This window comes from Lagopus leucura, unplaced genomic scaffold (assembly GCF_019238085.1).
Source record: "Lagopus leucura isolate 7727_CA_CO unplaced genomic scaffold, USGS_WTPT01 Super-Scaffold_100028, whole genome shotgun sequence".
NCBI lineage: Eukaryota > Metazoa > Chordata > Aves > Galliformes > Phasianidae > Lagopus > Lagopus leucura.
This window is the reverse complement of record NW_024962279.1, coordinates 649,500-661,539: the sequence shown is the minus strand read 5'-3', so window position 1 is coordinate 661,539 and position 12,040 is coordinate 649,500. Positions and strand designations below refer to the sequence as shown.

Here is a 12,040-nt window from a genome sequence, read left to right as displayed (position 1 = left end):
TTCTTTTGTTAGATAAATGGCCATGGAGACAGATGTATTTATCAATTGAGACATGTATGTGCTTTCTACAAATATATCTGCCATTCTGTGTGCTTGCATGCTCTCTCTTACCCTGCTAAGCTATGTATCCTAGCAATCCAAAATGTAGCTATGGCTGGCTTTGTATCTTTAATGTTTTGGATTTTTTGAATTTAATTATTTTCTAAAATCAAATTAGAAAAAAATTATGGCCTGTGATAAAATAACTGGGAACAAAAATAGCAACCAAATTCACAACCTGTCTTATAATTTCATGAAACTTTAAATGAAGCCCCAAATGCTCAGCATTTTGATGTAAGTCAGAAACTGGGGCTTGTGGAAATGTACTGGGGGAAGGGCACGGACAGAAAGAAAGCTTTGTATTGTTATCAGTGAACTTTCACATGAAAATAGTTGGTAAGGAATTATAGTTCAGTAAATTAAAATGTTGCAAAATAGTTTTGTAAATGAGCAAAAGCCAGACATGATTTTTCTATTTTTGGTTGTTACATGTAACGTGGTCAGGTAGCTCACATTCATGAGCTTTTAAAAAACTGAATTGTATTCATAATCAATGTCACTAGCAAAAGAATGTGCAATTTCCAGGGGACCAGAGCAAAACTAATGTAGCACTGTTAAAAATTACCGTTTTGACTTTTGTGATAAAATAGAAGTGTCTGATGTAAGATACAGTTTATATTACTTATCAAATAAAAGGAAGGTAATGCAGAAAATCATACTATGAGGCTGTATGGGCTTTGATTCTAAATCGTGCTGGTAAAGCAAATAATATTGGTGTAAGATTTCTGTGTATCCATTTACTTGGTATCACATGTCACTGTGAGTTGTCATTGGTCAGGATGAAACACCGGACCACTGACAATCAGCTGTGCAGATGATACAGCCCACAGAGACAGGAAGGACAGTTTGCTAACACTGAGCACTCTGGGCACAGTACCTAATTCAAGTGTTAGAAATCAGGTCTGGCTCCTGGAATTGGCACTGCTTCCACAGTTTGCCTGCCTGGCTGCTGTCCCATTCCTCTACACTATAATTCAGCATGAGCTCCTGACATTGCCACCTTTTTCTGCTTTCTGCTTTCCTCTGTTGCCCCACTGCTGCTTGCTGAAGGCAGGAACTGATGGCTTCGCCGTTCATCTGGAGTCTGTCAGGCCTGGATCTGTGGGTCTTTAAAAGCCTGAGGCAGCCTGTTCTTCCTTGATCAGAGAGCAGTTCTAGCGATAACACCAGGAACCGAGCAGGGTACCCTTGTTTTCTGAGATAAGTAAAAATCTTTGTTCTGTGCTTTTAGGGAGACCCGACTATGCCGTCGCCCAGCCCTTTATTTCACACAGGTCAGCCCTGGTCGTTGGCAGTCGTCGAGGCTGAGAAAAATGCATAATTCCAGGAGGCAATTTATCCTGGTTATTCAAGACAGCTGCCGTAGAACAGGGAAATTGCATTCTGGAGAAGTCTTTCTCTTTCCCCTGGGGACAGGTTTAAACTAGATTTGAACACATTTAAACTACCCTAATGTTTAGCTGGCTAAAGTTGGGTGAAGCAATCCTAAGAAATAGCAAGAAACGTGGGGGGAGCTTTATGACTCTCATGCTATCTCATCTAAAAGTGCATTTTCCCTTGGCTCGCCCTACAGCATCTCTTGAATGAGATTTCTCTTTTTCAGCATCTTGAGAACTTTTGTCCGCAGGAAGCTTCCTGGGCTGTTGCTGCGGTTTGAAACAACTGCTCTCAGTTCCTTCCCCCACAGATAGCAGTGAGACTTTCCCTTCCATGTGCCAGGAGCTCAGCAATAGCTCTCGGCCCTCTCATTGACTGTGAGAACAGCGTTATCTGAGAGGAATATACGTTGCTCAAATCCTGAGATGCAAATAGCAATTCCTAAACAATTGAGATCTACATGGCTCTACAGGGATGTTTAAAGAAGACGAAGGAAAAAAAACAGTTCCCCTACATGTGAAGTTGTGGGCTGCTGTCAAGTAGTGTCTAAAATCCATTGTCAGGTTTTATGATCAACTGTTGGGACCCCGAAGATATGGCAAGGCCGCCTGCTGTTATCTATCAGAGTGAGGTGCCCAGCTATTTCATGTGCCTGCCCACACACACCGCTTTGCTCCAGAGTAACTGCTTGCCCTGGTGAAGGCACTGCACACCTTACGTGTTTGTATCATCAAACACAGGGAGCATGTTACAAATAAAGTGGTGGCTAAGAAGCCTTTGATAGAGATCTGTACTTGTGAGTTATAATTTTCTCTCTGATCCCCATGCCATTTAATCTGAAGTCATTATGTAAAGAAACTGCTGACTTTCTGTCAGGAAGGCGGCTGAGAGGAGCGCTCATTAGAATAGCAGAAGGAGCAGTGACACCCAGGGTGTTTGCTGCCCTCCTCCTTTCCTCCCATGGAGAGGCAGAGCAAGCGTGCCTGTGGCTGGCTCCTACCTTATGCTGCTTCAAAGGAGATTCTTTGAAAGTCTCTTATGCCAGACTTCTGTAGAGAGCTGGATATGCAGATAAAAGTTAACTGAGAGCACTGTGTGGCACTGGGCTCTGATAGGTGTTTATTTTATAAATGCAGAAGCTCCTGGAAAGCAGCACCTAACGGAGGTGAAGCTCTGACAGCCAGGTCAGAGGGCAGCAGCTGCTCTGAAATCTGGATGGATGCATGGCCCCAAGTTCCTGCAGATCAGCTGAGATGTGTTAGCTTACCCCCACGAGTCATTCCAGCCATATGAGTTTTTAATTATTTGCTATTTGTATGTTTTAGGTGCTCAATGAGCAAATGTTGCATGGGGCAAGGTGTAAATGTTTTTTTAAAAACTGTGTTTAGTTGGTCCTTGATGCTCAGTAGTCAGGCAATCCAAGTAGCAGTCAGGTAGAGAGGTGGCAAGTTATGCTGCCCTAGAGCCGTGCAGGCTTATGTGAAAACGTCCTACTTATGCAAATGGATCATAAAAAAAGGACGGAGTCTGGCCTCTGGCGCATTTAATAGCATTCTTAGACTTTGCCAGGCAAGTGTTGCTTCCTGCCTCATGCTTTTGATAGATGGAAAGTTACTGCTAATGCATTTTTAACTCTGAGTATTGTAGTGAAAATGTCAGCGGCTGAAATGCATTCCCTCTTCCACGCATGTTGGCTCCTTTAACATGTCAAATGCTGCTGAGTAGATAAAATGAGTGTCTGCAATGAGATGAATCTACTCATAGCATCCCTTTATGGACTCGGTTCTTTCAGCGTCCAGCATTTCTGATACCTAGTGATCCACTGTGGTTCACATCCTCAGTGCTCTGCCGGGCTCTTTGAAGGCCAGAGGTGACCCAGGTTCAAGGCTGGAAATAACCTATTCCTCTTCCACTTGACTCCAGGCTGTGATTGGTGCTTTGGCTCCCAGACTCCACCAGATTATGCACAACTGCAGTGAATCTCTGCTCTTGGTGATGGCGAAGCATCAGCACAGCAATGCACGTAGTCAACAGCAGCTTTTATCAACAGACTTCTGCTGTCTTGGTGTTGCTTAGAGTTTCCTATGGCACTGCCTAGGATGGGTTAGAATTGTAGCTGTGACACCAAATGGCCCAGGCAGATTTGGAGGCCAGCCTGATGCCTTTAGGTGTAATTTGGACTTGAAAATCCCATACAGTGAAAGATTGGGTCATAAGTCGAAATATTAAAATGTGCCATTACAGCATGGCAAATATTTGTGAAATACTATAGAAACATAAGGAGCAATTTATCTTTCTGTATTATGACTGTACAGACTTCTAAGTTTTGGAGAATATATGTAATCTTGGATTTGGCGTTATTTAGGAGCTGTGTGAAGCTCCAGGGGCCCCAGGAAGAACTACTGTGGCACTGGTGAAGCAGGAGCAGGTGTCACCTCCCTCCCACTGTGCCATACTGCTGCCCTCTCTGCTGCTATGTGGCTCAGTGTGGGCAGGCATCCCAGCTCCCATGTGGAGCAGTCCATGCAGGAGGAGCAGTGCTCTGCTTTGCTTGCACCAGCAGTGATCCGTGTCTGTGTGCTTTCCTTCGTGCTGTGTGTGCTCTGCTCAGCGCGCCTCGCTTTGTGAAGATGTGGGCCTTGTTATTCAAAGCAGACAGACGTGTTCCTAAATGCATTTGTTATTAAAGATCTCCATGGGGATTATTTAAAATCCTACCCATCAAAGACCTGTTTATCTCCTCTCTTGAGCAAATGTTACACTTGATTTTTCTGCGTACCTGTAATGTGGCGTATTTTCTGCTGTCTGCCCTTTTCCTGCTCAAGTCCTCACTCATGTATTACTTAGAAAAATGTTTCATTTATGAAAATGAGTTCCTTACATCCTTGGTTTAGAGCAGACATTGCTCTGCAGACATTCCTGGATTCACAGCACTGCCTGCTTTTGATTTAGCTGGAGTTAAATCAGTAGTCTTATCTACTGGCTTGTGCTGTGACACGGGGCCTTGTGGGGAGCAGCAGTGGGGAGAGAAGGCTGACGTGTAAATATTCCAACTTAAGCATTCACTGAAGCATTTTCTTGATTCAGAGCCCTCCAATCTCATAGTATGTGATCTGTGTGCTGAAGTTGTGCCAACCAAATATTTACTGTTACTCTGCAGCAACTTGGAAAATGTAAAAAATTCACACATACTGTGAGAAGTAGCATTTTTTTTAGAACACCCATCACTGAAAGCCGTGCTCTATTAGTAAAGTGGTACATTTTACACTGCTGTAATTGGGATTCAGCTCAGAGAGCATTTTCTCAGTAGTTCCGTGTCATTGGAATGGCTCACCTAATATTCTAAACTCAGCTTTAGTCCCATCAATTTATAAACCTTTCATGAAAGCACATTTCACAATGTCAATATTTTAAAAATAATATAGTTTTCCTTTCTTTTTACTGATTTTTAAATATCCTCCTGCTTTTCTGGCAGCCTTTGTTTAGATGTAGAACACAGAGTGACGTAGCACGTTTCTGGCACAACTGTCCAATGTAAAAAAGATAAACTTTGGTGCTGAGTTGCTTTCTTGCTCTTTTAAGAAGAGTGCACATAGATAAGGTTTACGTTACAAGTGCCATTGGTTGTATTCATTTGTCTGCAACCTGCTTTGCTAAATTAGATTATGACATATTCTCAGTAGAGCTTCCTTAGGGAATAATATTTGTGTGGTACACCTCTTCTTTGAACGTGTTTTATTTCCCCTTCTTCCCTGTTCCTGTCCCTTGTCCACCATGTGCAACTTTGGAGCAGGGGCTGCTCCTTGTTCTGTCTGTGCAGAACCTGGCACCTTGCTGCTGGTTTTGCTCTTGGGGGCTGAAGGGCTCTGTATTTTCTAGCGCAGATGAAAAATAACTGATTTTGATCATGAACCATTCTGTCCACCTTCGAGCTGAGGGAGAAATTGGATTCAGATCCAAACATCCCCTGGAGCCTGCATACTCTTTGACGCTATTAACCAACGCTGATGGGAAAGTGATTTCAAGCAGTGAGAAGGGATGGGGGATGATATTGTGCTCTCGGTAACTGGATGGAGAAGTTTGGGTGCAGGAGGCAGACTCTAAATGTTTTCCCTCCCTTTCTCTGTCTTTACACCAGTGAACTGTGGAGTCCTTAGGAGTGGAGACCAGCACTCCTCAGGAGACTGGAATTGGCCTTGCAAAGGCCATTGCTCATTGAGATGCAATGCGGGAAGCAGCCTGCTCCTGTCCAGGCCAACATTTGGGGAAGAACATTTCCTCCTTATGAGGAAAAAAGATCATTTTAGTAATCTTTACAGAAAGCCCTTTTACCTCATCCTATAATTCCATGATAATCAGTACTTTGGAGGAGGATCTAACCTTTCAGTGAAAACAACCCTGTAATAATTTTTAGGAACGGCACATACTCACTGAATTGTGAAAATATGGATATTACTCTGTAGCTCTTAAACCTTAAGGAAATATTTGGGAGTTGTATAGGCAGCTTAATCTAATCTAAAGTGTGAGCATGGTTCTAAATGTATTTTCTAGTGATCTCTGTCCTCTTAGAAGCTGTAGAGAAAATTGCTTGACAAGCTAATGGGATTAGCCAACCACATTCAAAGGGTTGCAGTCCACTATGGAGTAGCTAATCGAGTAAGATGGATATTTCTAATATTTATTGCTTTAATTTTTATTTTATTAAGTATGTAAAACTCAGTGGCTGCTTGGAAGAGAGCTTGAGGGCCTCCTGAGGGAAGGATTTTTTAGGGTATAAGAAGCCACAAAAACAAAGAGAAAAAAAAGTGTCTTGAGAGTTTTTATCGCACTATACGTATTTAGGCATGTAAATACATTACTCAGCTAGACAGTGTTATCTAACTGGGATGGTGTCATTGAAGGAGGTGACAACAGTTACTTAGGAGGCTAGCTGTTGAAATAGGAATCATAATTAAAATTATCTCAAAATACAGCTGTTTTCTAAATTTGCAACTGTGCTGCTGAGAAGACACCAGGTATGCAGACTGCAAACTGAATTTTCTTGCAATGCTTCTGGCAGTGTGAGAAGTAGCTAGTGTATACCTTCTGCCCCATCTTTCTCTCCACCCTGTCTTCTCCATGGCCTTGGTGTCTGAACAGAGTGGAGGTATCAGTCCATCTCTGTGTCCACATGAGCATCAATTCTCAGTCTAGGTGAAAGTGTCAGTATTTCTCTGCAGATTGTTGTACTGCCTGAAGTGTATTGAACCAGCTGAAAAAGACTGGCCTTGGCCAAGGCATAATGTACAGCAGTAATTGATACTAGCCTGATAGCAAGTTCTGAGCTAACAAGCCTCAAGTCTGAATTATTTCAAATCTTTTTACAGTTTAGTAAGCTATCATAGTTAACAGCCGCTTGTTCAGGGCTAGCAGTGAGTGTAAAGAAGAAAACCCCAGGTGCCAAACATTTTTTCTTCCTGATGTCCTGAATGAACCTTTCCCATGTGTGCAGTGTGGATAGGCAGAGCTGCGGGATGTCATGGCAAGCATGTAAGATAAAAGAACTTCCCTACAAGTAGTTGCCTCTGTTCCTTCCCAAAGCTCTGGGTGGGGAAAACACCTGTGGCTGAGTGAGATGGAGGCCCATGTTTGTGCTGAGGCACTTCCCACTGGGCACTGAACTGGGAAGGCTCCCAGCAAGGTCGAGGGTAGCTGAAAATGAACATTCATTCTTCATGGGAGATGTTACCTATGCAAGTAAGAATTGAAACAGACATGCAACAAGCTTTAGGAAAAAGAAAGCAGATTTAAAGAGTCTTGAAGGGGCACAAAGGCATAAGATGTCATCCTGATAATGAACATACCAACATTTCCAAAGATGGTGGGGAATTAACCCCATTAACCTGAAGGAAGGAAGCACGTGTTGATAAATATTTACTCTCCTTCTGGTATTTAAATATGTTCTTATTTGCATAGCCAACTGAAAGCTGTTCTGTGGGGATTCTGTAGCAGTCATATTAATATTAACTTCGTGTCTTTGTTGCTTTATTTTATTTCTTTGAAACAAGTAGTAAATTTACCATTGCAAAATTGAGATTTTTTTTCAGTTGTAAAATTTATCTCAACTCATTTGTCATGAAAATTTGCCCCTTAGGACTAGTTTGAACAGTATCCCAGGTGTTTAATGTTGTTCACCTAATGAAGGCACAACTCATGAAAACAACTATTGAACTGTGGTACACTTCATGAATACTGAGGAGACATTCAAATTTAAAATGCATGTAGTAGTAACTGGGTCTATAAACTGCTTCTCCTGAAGCCTTGATGCTCTATGCATATTTCTCCATGTGCACATTTTTTCACTTGCATGTTTTCCCATGTTCAAAGACAGTTTGTATGTCTCCATTTAGCTTCATCAAGCTGGAGAGAGTGTGGTTATAATTAGTTTGGCCATGGAGGGGTTGGCAGATTATTTGAGAAATACTGTAGTTCATAACATGCCTTACTAGTCACATTTCTGTCCTTTTTTAAATCAGAGGAGATGGATCATAGTGGGATGCAAATAATATAGTAGAAGAGGTAAAGAGCAAAGAAAGGCTTTTACATCCAGGTGCTTGGGCTGCTGTGCAGTAGTTACATGGAGATGAGGTGTGAATGTGGGTGGATTAGGAGAAAATGGCTGAAAAATGGGTAAAAGGAAATTTCAGAAAAGCCTGATGTGGTTGCACCTCAGAGAGGGGAAGGGAACCAAATAGAGGGGTCTGTGCTGTCAGCCCATAACTGGGAGAACAGTTTCTGCACAAATGCACTGAAGGGATGCTCCAGCAGAGCCATATGGGCTGGTGTACCTACCCGAAAGATGTCTTGATGTCTTGGAGTGGGGCTGTCTTTAAAATATGATGTCCCCTGTACCGCAGGGGAGCTACAGCTCTGCCAGTCAGAGCCAAAAAACAAAGTCCAGGTTACTGGAATGAAATACATGAAGTTGCCTGTCACCCTGATGACAAACCCCTGTTGTTATTGTGCCATTTTTTTTTTTCTTTTACAGCTTCATTTTATTGTATCTGGCCCATATGCAGGAGTTTTTCTGCTCTCTTTGCCATGCTGATGTTGCTTAGCTCTGCTAAAAATATGCATCAGTATTTGCCAGGCACAAATCATTGTTCTTGTCAGGTTATGCAACTTGATTGGAAAAATCCAACTTTTTTCTAATTTCTTTTCTGAAATTTAAAACAGAAGTTTGCAACAGAGTGAGAAGCATTGGCAATCTCATTTAATTCTCAGAATAGCTATTATTAGACTTAGAAATTTAGACTGGCCAGGAAATAAGAGCTCTGTTCTGGGGGAAAAACAAAACAAAACAAAACAAAAACAGCAGAAGGTGATGTCCTTCTACTTGGTGCTCCTGAAGTGGATGTTGAATTTCTCATTAAAAATCCCTGTGAGCATGTAATGGAGCACAGAGCAGTCAGAGTGCTCCAAACAGGAGAGAGGTGTCCGTGCAGAACTACCGCACTCCAAATGCGTGCTCTAATCCCCAAACTGCTGCCTGCTCTAAGATTGCTCAGACTCTGGAGTCCTTTTATAATTTATGTGTGCACGCTTTAAACCAGGAATTGTCTTGTAACCCTTACAAATCTTTTATTATATTTTATTTTTTAGAAAAGCAATATTTGCCCATGAATGAACACTGACTACAGGAGAAAAATAAAAAGGAATGCCAGATAGCTCTACTTTTCAACTTTTGGTGTATCCCGAAATAGCTTCAGACCTCATTCTGGTCTGAGATCTGCAGTGCACATCTCCGCTCTGATATGCTGCTCTCTCTGTGCATCCTTTATTTTTAGTGAAATCAGTGGGAGGTCAGAGTATGTGGGACTGCAGAATCCTCCATCTTGCTCGCTGATCTGAGACTTGGTTTTTTTTTTTCTGTTTGAAATGGATGTCCTGCTGCAATATTAAAAATCGCTGTGGAAAAAAGAGAAAAAAATGTTGTTGCAGTCTAGTGGTCGGTGTTTTGCATTTGGCTCTCTTTATTGCTGCCTGATTGACAAGTAATGATGAGCTCCTGATTCTAGTTGGGGTTTTTTTTTGTGCTTTTTCATTTCTGTGTTGAGGATCGTCATATATGAACACTGCACGTTGTGCCACCCATGCCATGATCCCTAAGGCTGAGGTACAAGCAGATTTTTTTTTTTTAAATTTATGGGGTCCCAACTATTAAATTGCAAATCCTGTGGGCAATCCTAAGAATTTTGTGCCACATATGTTTCAGTGGTGGAATGCAAAATGAAGTTAGTTAAGAAATCTTATTTGCAGATCGAATTTCTTAGGTATTATGTTTGAAAGTCAGACACTTAACATCATTTTAATGCAGTTTTTGTGTCTGAATTAATATAATAAATGTCAGTGTTGAATAGAATAAGGTCACATTTTACTACTTTGACCAAAAGTGTAATCTTCCAAGACTCAGTTTTATTACTATTATAACAGTCATGCTGGATAAGGTCACCAATATTTCTTTCACTATGAAGTAATATATGAAAACATAGTTTATACCAACTTTATTCTCTGCAGTGTGGATTTGTGCTGAGATGTATTGACAAAGATCTACCTTGGGTATATTTGCATTTAGCTCTGGGGCTGGTGTTGCTGTAATAGTGTGTTGGTTAGTTTATGCTCATTAGGGCCTTAGTCACTGCAAAGAAATGAGCCTTTGAGGTTTGTACTCCTTTACTTCAAAGGAAAAAAGGGCATTTTCTTCAGCAGCATAGATATTTAGTCAGAAAGGCGCAGCTATATACTGCACAGCATGATGAAAATGATCTAGCTTTTGCATACGTACACTTTGCTTGAATAACAACAGTCGCCAACAGCGCCAGATTTCAAAGGTAAATACATCAAGCATACATATCAAAATCTATGTGTGCCCTGTCTGCTTAAACAGTGATATACTGTGCCGATCTTTAAAGCTGAAGTAATTGGACACCTACCTGCTTATTTACATTGCCTGACATGGTGTTACAACTGCTTTTTTTGTGGCTTCCAAACTGCATCTGTAGAAGAAGCAAGAGACACCCTTCATTTCCCATCTGAGCGAGGGACTGTGCTCCAAGGAGACCTTCTCTATTGCTCTCTGTTGAAACTATAGCTCTAATGATTTTCTTCTGTTGGGATTTCTTCTTGTTTGTAAAGAATTCCTTATGAATTTTTATTATGTGGTGATGAAATGCTACTCGATTTGTTATCGTGTATACCCGATTTCCTTAGAGAAAAGTCACCAGTTTTTTTTTTTTGGAAAGTGAGAGTGAAAAAAGGCGGGGGTTAAAAGGTTATGCAACACCCAGTGCTCTACTAAATTATGTAAGGCAAGAATATTAAATAATAATCTATTCCTTATTGTATGCAGTCCAGAGAGTATATGGAGCACGGATGGAAGGATTCCAAGTTTCATTCTCTACTTTTTGTTGTTTTCTTTTAAGCATTCTTTTAGGAAAAGAAAAAAGTTGGTATCTTACTATTGCAGAACTTTTTTGCTGTTTTTTAATGTCAAGGGTTAGCATTTCTGAATTGTAAAACAATTTTATAAAGCTGAAGTACCAGCACCACTTCTGCTTTCAGCAGGTCTGTTTGCAAAGCAAACAGCATTAGTGTGCATCTCTTGCCCTCAGTCAGGGTCTCCTTTAGCTATCAGAGGAGATTTGTGTGCCCCATGCCAAAGAAATTGGGCTTCAAATCCTGTCTCACATCTGTAAAGGGACGTGGATCCATGCAGACATCTACTTCTTTGGTTAAATATATGTAAGGTAGCATGTAGCCATACTTGGTGTTCTCTTTGCATGTGCCAAAGGCAGGATGAGTGATCCAGACACATTGTCACCTGCCTAGCTGCACTGTGGGAGAAGGGTGCTGCCAGTGCCCCAGCTGTCCAGCTGGCCCATCCACATTAAGCTCTGCTTTGGAAAAACAGTTTGTGAGAGCCTTCTGCTTGAGGAGAATGAATCAAAGTAAAACCATTTTCCTGACATCAGCTCCTGCAATGCTTTACTTGCTGTTATGTGCAGATTTATTCTTCTGCGTTGTGCTTGCAGTCGTGGGAGCATTTTGTTCTCTGATGTATTCAAAACGCCATTTAATGAACTTAAACTTCACCTTTTGGGACTCATGTTTCTGGAAAATCTTTAAAGCATGCAAACTGGAAGTAGGTATGGACGTGAAGACATGCAACCCAGAGAGAGTTCTCTGGTTATTGGAAAGTTTTTTTGATGTATCTGTGGCAGTTTTGGAAATACTGTCCCTAAAGCGCAGTTGTTTTGTGACTACAGGTGTCAAGGCAGAAAAATAATTTTTTAAAACAGTATTTTAAGGAGATATTCACTTTTCCAGTAATCAGAGAATCATAGAATGACTCAGGTTGGAAGGAAACTTAAAGATCACAGGGCTCCAATCCCATGCCAGGGGCTGGCTGCCCCCACCAGCTCAGGCTGCCCAGTGCCCCATCCATGGCCTTGAGCACCGCCAGGAATGGGCACCCACAGCTCTGGGCAGTTGTGCCAGTGATCTCCTGCTTTGTTAAAAGTGGATT

General features: G+C 41.5%; 1 protein-coding gene across 3 annotated transcripts in view; it reads left to right on the top strand.

The window, feature by feature from the left end:
• The window catches only part of FHIT (fragile histidine triad diadenosine triphosphatase), a 508,608-nt gene that overhangs the window by 352,230 nt on the left and 144,338 nt on the right, over positions 1-12,040 (top strand). The gene's annotated exons all lie outside the window — the stretch shown is intronic.